Here is a 9,228-nt window from a genome sequence, read left to right on the forward strand (position 1 = left end):
GTGGGAGAGACCAGCCCACTGTGGGTGGTGCCACTCCGGGCAGATGGGCCTATGTTGTATAAAAAAGGAGGCTGAGCAGGGGCCAGGGGGAGCAAGCCAGTAAGCAGTGTTCCTCCATGGCCTGTGCTCCAGCTCCTGCCTCCAGGTTCCTGCCCCGAGTTCCTACCTTGGGCTCCCTGATGAACTGTGACCTGGGAGATATAAGACAAATAAACCCTTTCCTCCCCAAGTTGGTATTGGTCAGAGTATTTTGTCACAGCAATGAAGAAACAAACTAAGACAGAAGGCATTAGTGTTAGTCAACTTCCCATTATTGTGGCAAAATATTTGAAATAAATAGCTTAAAAGGAGAAAGGTTGCTGGGTGTGGTGTCTCAAACCTGTAATCCCAACACTCAAGAGGCAGAGGCAGAAGGATTGCTGCGAATTCAAAGCCAACTTTGTCTATATAACAAAACTCTATCTCAAAAAAAAAAAAAACCTAACCAAACAATAGGTTTACTTTGGTTCATAGCTTTAGCGGTTTCGGTCCATGGTAATTTTGGACCTGTGCTATAGCAGTACATCATGGCAGGAACACATGCTAGAGGAGAACATTACTTTCTAAGATGAGAATCAAACTTTCAACAATGGACTTTGGGGTAATATTCCAGATTCAAACTATAGCAGTCTCTGAGAGGATGAGACAACATAACTTGGATCTTGGAAGAACAATCAACCAGGTAAAGAAAATATAAGTTAGGGCAGGATGTGTGTGTGTGCACAGATAAAAATAGTCCCCCCCCCAAAAAAAATCTAAAGAGCAAATTCAAAGGCAGGAAGTATCAGAAACACAGACACAACACACATAAGAAACTGGAGAAGGCAGCGGTAGGAGGTAAAGTTGAGGGAGGGTAACAGAAGCCGGCTTGTGAGGGACCCAGTATACGGCTGTGTTAAGGAGTCTGACCTTTATTCTAAAAGGTCAAGAAGAATCATCAGAAGATTCTAAGCAACGCAACAATAATCAGAAAAAATTCTCATCTTAGAAGGATCACCTTACTATCATAAATGCTCAGACAGGATTTCGGAGGGGGTGATGAGGGGGGCTGGGGACAAGAGCCTCTCCAAGAAAAACTTGGCATCAAGTAAGAATGTGTTGCCACCAGGAGCTGAATTTTTCATTTCTTGTGGATAGAAGAAACATTCTGTCCTCCCTGTCAAGCAATAATATCCAATATATGTGAGTCAGATATATGATTTAAATTTTTCTAGTGGTTACATCCCCAAAGCAAAATGAAACAGGGTGAAATTGCTTTTAATACCATCTTATTTAACCAAATACATTCTAAATATTATAGCTTCAACATGGAAGCTATATAAAAATTCATTAATTAGGTATTTTACATTCTTTTTCAGTGTGTTTTCTTGACAACAATCCACATGTATTACCCATGTATGGCAGATTTCAGATGCTCAGAAGGCTGGAGGCTACTATATTGCTCAGCTAAGATTAGAGAAATTGATTCTGTTATTCAACTTTTCATTGTGGTGACAAAACACTCAATGAAAACAACTGAGAAAGGGCTGGAGAGATGGGTCAGTGGTTAAGAGCACTGGCTGCTCTTACAGATGACTTGGGTTCAGTTCCCGGCATCCACACGGCAGCTAACAACTGGCTATAACTCCAGTTCTAGTGAATCTGATACTCTTCTCTGGTCTCTGCAAGCACTGCATGTACCTGGAACACTTACACACGTAGGTAAAACACTCATAAAATAAAAATAAAATGTTAAAAAAAACTTAAATAGCTGAATATGGTGACATGTACCTATAATCACAGCATTTGAGAGACTGAGGTGGGAGCATGTGAGTTTAAGGCCAGCCTGGGCTACTTAGTGAGAGCATAAGGAGAAGAGATTTATTTTGACTCACTATTCTAGAAGCTTTGTGTTTGGCTGGTTACATTGTTTCTGGGCCATTGAGGTAGAACGTCAAAGCCAGCTAGCAAGGTAGAGCAGAGGTTCACTTTATGGTAGTCAGGAAGCAGAAAGAGAAACAGGAAAGGAGCTATGGACCAGAGACTCCCTTCAAAGGAATGTCTCCACTGACCTACTTCCTCCAACTAGACCTGGCCTCCTAATAGCCCATTAACCCATTACTGGGTTAACCCACTGATGAAGTTAGCACCCTCATGATTCAGTCACCTCTCAATGGTGTCATCAGCTGGAGATAAAGCCTTCAACACACGAACCTCTTGGGTAAGGATATTTTATATCCAAACCATAACAGATTCTTTGTTGTTTTTTCTTTTTTTTAATGTTTGTTTGGGTACTAGGAACCAAACTCAGAACTTCTCACATGCCCAGAACACACTTTACTACAGAGCTACATGTCCCAGACCCTGGCTGATTGGCTTTGATACAAAGCCTCTAACTGGGAGTCCCTTCCAAACCCAACCTTGTGCTTATGGCCATAATTCCTACACTGTATCTCTTTCACTTGCGTTGTGTCATTTATTGGTCATAATAATTCTTAGGCTGGCTCCACGATAAAAGGAGACCAGTTTATAAGTAATGCAGGTCTAGGAAAATTAAAGAACTTGCTCCAAATCCCACAGAAATCTGTTGGCACAGTTTATCTTCAGAAGAGGAAGAGAAAGTGCCAAATCTAAGTCGAGTAGCCCAGACACGAGGCCTTCCTTCAGCCTCTCTCCTTCCTTCTCAATCCACCCACTTAAGACTGAGTGCTCAGCCTGACTGTGGAGTGGATAGTCAGTACAGACTGTTGAATCAACAGACCCAGGCTTAGGAGACATTCCTAAGATGCATTTCAGAAAATCTGCATGTATAAACTGAACAAATGGGTTAGGGCTATGTGCTACTTTATGCTACTTTACCAGGTAAATGTGTACTGAATAGCATTCATCATTTAAGATTATTTCCAGATCAGACAAGATTAATATTTTTAGGGACCTTGGTGAACATACCGCAGTTAATTTTCCAGGACAATGATGCTGATTCATGATTCATATTCCTGCTGTCAAGGCATCAGGGTGCCTAAACTGTTTGGTTTAAGTTCTTGTATGAAACAGAAAGACCAAGGTTTCAGAACAATTGGACCTTGGTTTGGGTCTTGGATTCTCAAATTCTTAGTTAAAAGAACACTTCCAGGTAATAACCACACTATGATGAATACAAAACACAATCTGTAAATAACCCTAAACAAGCTGTCTGGCACAGTACAAGTGCTCTGCCCACTTTAATTCCCTCTTCCATTTCCCTGTTTAGAAACAGTAAAAGAGTAGTCTAGTAGACAATTTGACTTGCAGAAAAAGTAATATTAGAAAAATGCAGGACTTGGGAGATGGCTTTATCAGTAAAGCACTTGCCTAGCAAGCATGAAGACCAGGATTCAGATCCCCAGGACTCATTTCAAAGTGGGACATGGTTGCCTGTATCTGAAATCCCAGCAATGGTGAAATGGGAAGCAGAAACAGGCAGATTTCTGAAGCTCTCTAGCCAACTAGGCTGACCTACTTGGCAAGGTCCCAGGCCAGTGAGAGACCCTACCACATACAAAAAGCAGAAATTGCCTGAGGCATGACTCCAGTGCTGTTCTCTGACCTTCATACCCACATCCACCCAGGTGCATGCATGTACACACACATACACACACAAACACACAAACACACCCCACACTGAGAGAGAGAGAGAGAGAGAGAGAGAGAGAGAGAGAAATGCCCAAAACATGGACTGGCCCTTGCACAATTATAAGAGGAGAGTCTCCAATAAAAATTATTCCTTACCTTCTATTGACTTTCCCAATTGATGTGGCAGCCACTTAGCCAGTCTCCTGATCCCAGAAGCTTCCCAGCCTTTGACTAATATATACCAGATGTATCACTTATTGATAGAATAATTGTATTTAATTTCTGAAAATCTTGCTTTTCTATGTAACAGCTTTTCCAGTAATAGATTTGCATAAAGACTGCCCCTGGGACCTCATTAACTTTCTAACATTATTTTGGCAATGGTAGAGGGTCAGTAGTTGCTGGGTTGATGAAGGGGGACAGTCACAAAGGCTTCAAGATTAAGGGACCACCCTTACTTCAAAGTTATTGACATTTTTCTCAGTCTGGACAAAGGGGTTTAATTTTCAAGGTAGAAAAAGGTCCAAAGATTCTCTCCTAATAACTGCCAAGAAAAAAAAGTCATTTTTTGAAATAACATTATTTTTATGTGGTTAGGTTTGGGATTTACTCCAAATGTAGGTTCCAGGCTAGAGAGGATGAGGACTGTCATTCTGACTCCAGAAGTCTTAGTGCTGCACTTCTCCTCCTATTGCCTTTCTCTTTATGCCCAGTCTTTTCCAGTTTATTCAGCTGCTCTCATAATTATCCCCCAATTATTTATAATGGTAGGTTTCTGAAGCAGGAGTTAGAGAAACACCATGTTTTTTGAGCCTTAAACACCACTTAATGGAAATGGACTCCAGCAACTCATGTGAAGCTTAAGGCCAGATTTTCTTGGGGAAATTCTTTCTTTAGATTTGCTTTCATCTTTACTGAATTATTTTTCTAACACTTTACAGAATTTGTGCCGTTAAAGGAGAGAAATTTGGCTGGGTGTGGCGATGCATGCCTGTAATCCTAGCACTTGGAAGATGGAGGCATAGTAAAAGGGTCATCACAAGTTTAAAGGCCAGCTTGGGCAACACAGTTACGACTCTGTTCCCAACACTTGATAAATAATATGAAAATAAATAGACATGTCATTAGATAAGGGAGAGAATTCAAGGCCAGCAAGATGGCTCAGCAGGTTAAGGCACTTGCTATCAAGCCTGACAATCTGAGTTTGATCTCCGGACCCCACATGGTGGGAGGAGAGAACCAGCTCCCACATGTTATCCTCTGACCTCCACAAGTGCTGTGACACCTGCTCCCCTGCAACACACACTAAATTAATTAATGTAATACATTTTTTAAAATTTAAAGAGGTCATTATCTACACCCAACTGTTATAAATAACTGCAATTTCTTCACAGTTTAAGCCAGATATTCTATTTTTTTCGTTGTTTTCTTTTTCCATTTTTCACAAGTAAATGTGCACATTTTGTCTGTGTTGTGCATGTTTGTATGTGTGTGCACGTATGTGAGGACATGTGTGGGTGGGCAAAGACATTTGTGCACAGGCATATGGTGGCCAGAGGCAAATCATCTTCCACTTTATTCAATGAGGCAGGGTCTCTCAATCAAATCCAGAGCTCACAAATATGGTTAGTTTTCCCAGCCAGCTTGCTTTAGGGAGTCCCTGTCTCCACCTCCTTAGACTGGAATTACAGGCGGCCCAGCATGCACACAAGGCATTTAGGGCTTTCACAAATTTGACTCCATAAGCCTTTATACATTTAAAAAATATGCCTATATATAATTCATATATACGAGTACATGAAATTGGGCAGGAGAGGTAGTAAGGAGGTACGGGGGGAATCTAAATACAATCAAAATATATACCATGAAATCTGCTAAAATTCAATAAAAAAGGAAAACACACTGTAGGGCCAGGAAAGTGGCTCAGCAGGTAAAAGCACCTACCCCCAAGCCTGATGACCTGAGTGTGAGACCCCAGGCCCCACACAGTGGAGAGATGAGATGCCTGGAAGTTGTCTTCTGACCCCCACATGAATGCCCCCCCACACCCCAAATAAAGAAAATTTAATGAAAAATTAGAAGCATTGTGAATTAAAGAGAGCATGAGAAGGACTTTATTCTATTTCTTTCCTCTTCAGGATTCACTGTGCACTGTAGTTTTACCTACTAGCCTTCTGAGAAATCTTATAGTCTTATATTTCTGAATCCTATTTAACCATGATTAATTATTTGGGGGAAATATATTAATTTATATTGTATTAAGTACACACTTTGAGAACTACTCTCTCAATCTATTCTGCTCATTTCCCAAAAAGGACAGAGTGGCTGTTCCTGATTCTGAAGCACATTTGTCATTTACTCACTTAATGAAATGTTCATGTCCCCTCAAAATTCATATTTTGAAGCCCTAACCCCTTATTTGATTGCTTTAGGAGTTGGGGCTTTGGGGAAGTGATTTGGTTTAGGTGAGATCATAAGTACAGAGCCCCAGTGATGAGGTTAGTGTCCTGAAACTAGTGTCCTTATAAGAGGAAGAGACACCAGAGCTGCTTCTCAATGCCATGTAGGGATGAGGTGGAAAGATAGCTCTAGGAAAGCCAGGAAGAGGCCCACTAAGAGGCAAGCTGTTGTGTGTGTTCTGGGCCCTCCAGGTGGGGATAGAGTTGGCGCAGAGTCACCACACAAACTCTGGGAGTCAGGTGAGAAGCAGGCAGTGCAAGCAGCTGCAGACTCGTTTATTGCGGATATGGGGCTCCCTTATATCCTCCCGGTGTCCCATTGGTCCATTGATAGGTCATGTCTGTTCCTCATTGGCTGTCTGTATCAGGCCATTTTCGCGTCAGCTGTCTCTATGTCTTTTGGCAGAATACAGGTTTGACTCAGTTGGATGTTTTTGGCATATTTGCAGCATGCATGTGCAGGCTGTTCAGGCTGCACTTCCTCCTATATATCCACCCTTTTTCTTTTTGTGAAGCTCTAGTGGGAGCCAAGATTCTTTGCCTTGGCATTGTTGGCCCCACCTCAGGGGGTCCCCAGTATTATGGACAGTGCCTGTCTTAGGTTGGCTTGGTTAGCAAGCTCTTACCTGTCATTGACTACTGGCCCTCAAAGGGTGACCTCCATGGGTATGAGCCCACCAGGGTGATTGGGGAAGGCAATTATACAGAGGCCTCACAGATTTCCCTGTGAGCCAGGCCTGTAGGACCTCACCGGGAGGATCGCGGCCTGTGTGTTGAAGTGCCAAGAGGACCTGGAGTGTGGGTCTGTTGATGTGTTTTTGCTGTCGGGCATGCTGAAAGAGACACTTGACAAGGTTGAGTAGGACAAAAGGAATTAGGATAGCTATGATGGCCAGGAGAATGAGGAAAAATGAGGCAGGTGGGACAACACCTACGGAGACCTGGCACTTCCTAGCAAGGAAAAGAATGGGCATCCAAAGGTCAGGGTCCCACACGTGCTCAGGGGTGACCCATAGTGCAAGGATGGTAGCCTCATTCCAGAAAGCATCTAGGTCATTGGTTTTAACTTTAAGACCTCAGATGATAAAGAGGGATTTTAATGCCCTGATTTGGGGTTCCCTACAGCTGGGGGGCAGATTACCCATGTTAATTCTAAGACAAACAAAGAGAATGTGTCGGACCCAGATGTCTTGTGCTCAGTGGGGGACTTCCATTGTTCATTAGGCCACAGCCCTATGCCCACATGGTGTCTCTGGATGGGGAGAGGCAGTAGGGGGCCGCTCCTGGGTTCTGCCTCCTAGGGGTCAGCCTTTATCTGGAGGCACCCAGCGAACTGCAAGCAAAATGTGTACATCTCTAATCAACAGACAGGATGAGGGAAAAGGGAAAGAGGGAGCTCTCATGTTCATCCACAGGAGAACCGAAAACACATGTAACACGTAGGGGCTGACTTACCGAAACTTCAGTCAGGGGGAGTCTCACAACACCAAAGAAAGTAGGGGAGAGGCGCCCAGGTGGTCGCGGGTGGAGAAAGCGAAATGAAGGCTGATCTCTGGAGCGGTCAATGCACAACCGGCAGAAAAGTGCAAAGAACACGGTCCAGAAGAGAAAAGGGGCTACCACAATGATGGCCAGAACCCAAGGAAGGTCAATGCCCATGCCAGCATGGGGAACCCATGTTGGGAGCCAGATGTTGCAGGTGTCCTGGGGCCCTCCAGGCGGGGGTAGACTAGGTGTGCGGAGTCACGATTCAGACTCCGGGAGTCAGGTGAGAAGCAGGCAATGCTATCAGCTGCAGACTCGTTTATTGTGGATATGGGGCTCCCTTATATATGCCTCCCGGTGTCCCATTGGTCCATTGATAGATTGTGTCTGTTCCTCATTGGCTCTCTGTATCAGGCCATTTTCGTGTCAGCCATCTCTATGTCTTTTGGCAGAACACAGGTTTAACTCAGCCGGATGTTTTTGGCGCATTTGCAGCATGAATGCGTAGGTTGTTCAGGACACTACAGCAAGCCTACCAAATCCTTATCTTCAGCTTCCCAGCCTCCATTTGTTTCTTATTTATTTGAGTCAGGGTTTCATGTAGCCCAGGCCAGCCTTGAAATTGATGTGACCGAGAATGGTCTTAAACTCCTAAATCTCCTGCTTCTATCTCCCAAGTGCTAAGATTACAAGCATACATGACCACACTTGGTTTATATGGTGGTGGCGAATGAACCCGGAGCCTTGTGCATGCTAGGCAAGCACTTTATCAATTGAGCTACATCCCCAGTTTTCCACTTGTTTCTGTAGGAAACAAGCATCCATTGTCTAAACCCCACAGCCAATGTTATCTCTGAATAAGAGTTTGATTAAAGATACACACACTGTCATCCATTTCAAAGGGTCCTGATTCTGTAAAGCAGACTCTTATTTTAGATAGGAAGTTTCTGTCTCAAGGTCTGTTATGTGGTTACAGTAAAGCTTCTTAACCTTCCAGTGTGGATTGAAGATGTCTGCTCTCCAGGAATCCTCCAGGTTTTCAGCACCAAACTGGAAGAGCTGAGGCATTCAGCCTCCTCAGGGTCTGAGCAACTACTGGGTTCTCAGCCTCTCCAACATGCAGAAAGCCATTGTTGGACCCAGCCTATATTATGTAGACTAATCTAATCAATCTCTTTGTAGTATATATTAATTCTGTTTGTTCTTTTTCTCTAGAGAACCGTAATAGAACCATCTTCATAACTTCTTTCTAAAATTCATTCCTTTTTCTATCTTCTATCCTCCAGTAAAAGTCACATCTTAGTTGACAACCTTCAGGTTTCTTCTGATATCTACTGCAGTCATGTAGATTGATCCCATGATGCCACATTCTGTTGACACTACCACTTTGTATGTTTAGAACATGTCCTCCTTTCCCTCTGTCTTGCTTGCCTTGTTGGTATGTTTACGTCTGCCTAGAATAGAATGTCCTCCCACAGCATCAGTGTCTGGTTAAATCTGCACACATTACAGGTCAGTACAAGAACACTACTGACAGCTGGGCCAACACACCTTTAATCCTAGCACTTGGGAGGCAGAGGCAGGTGAACCTCTGTGAGTCAAAGGCCAGCCTGGTCTACACAGTGAGTTCCAGGTCAGCTGGGGCTACAAGGAA

This window comes from Nannospalax galili, unplaced genomic scaffold (assembly GCF_000622305.1).
Source record: "Nannospalax galili isolate Female #2095 unplaced genomic scaffold, S.galili_v1.0 scaffold63, whole genome shotgun sequence".
Taxonomy (NCBI): domain Eukaryota; kingdom Metazoa; phylum Chordata; class Mammalia; order Rodentia; family Spalacidae; genus Nannospalax; species Nannospalax galili.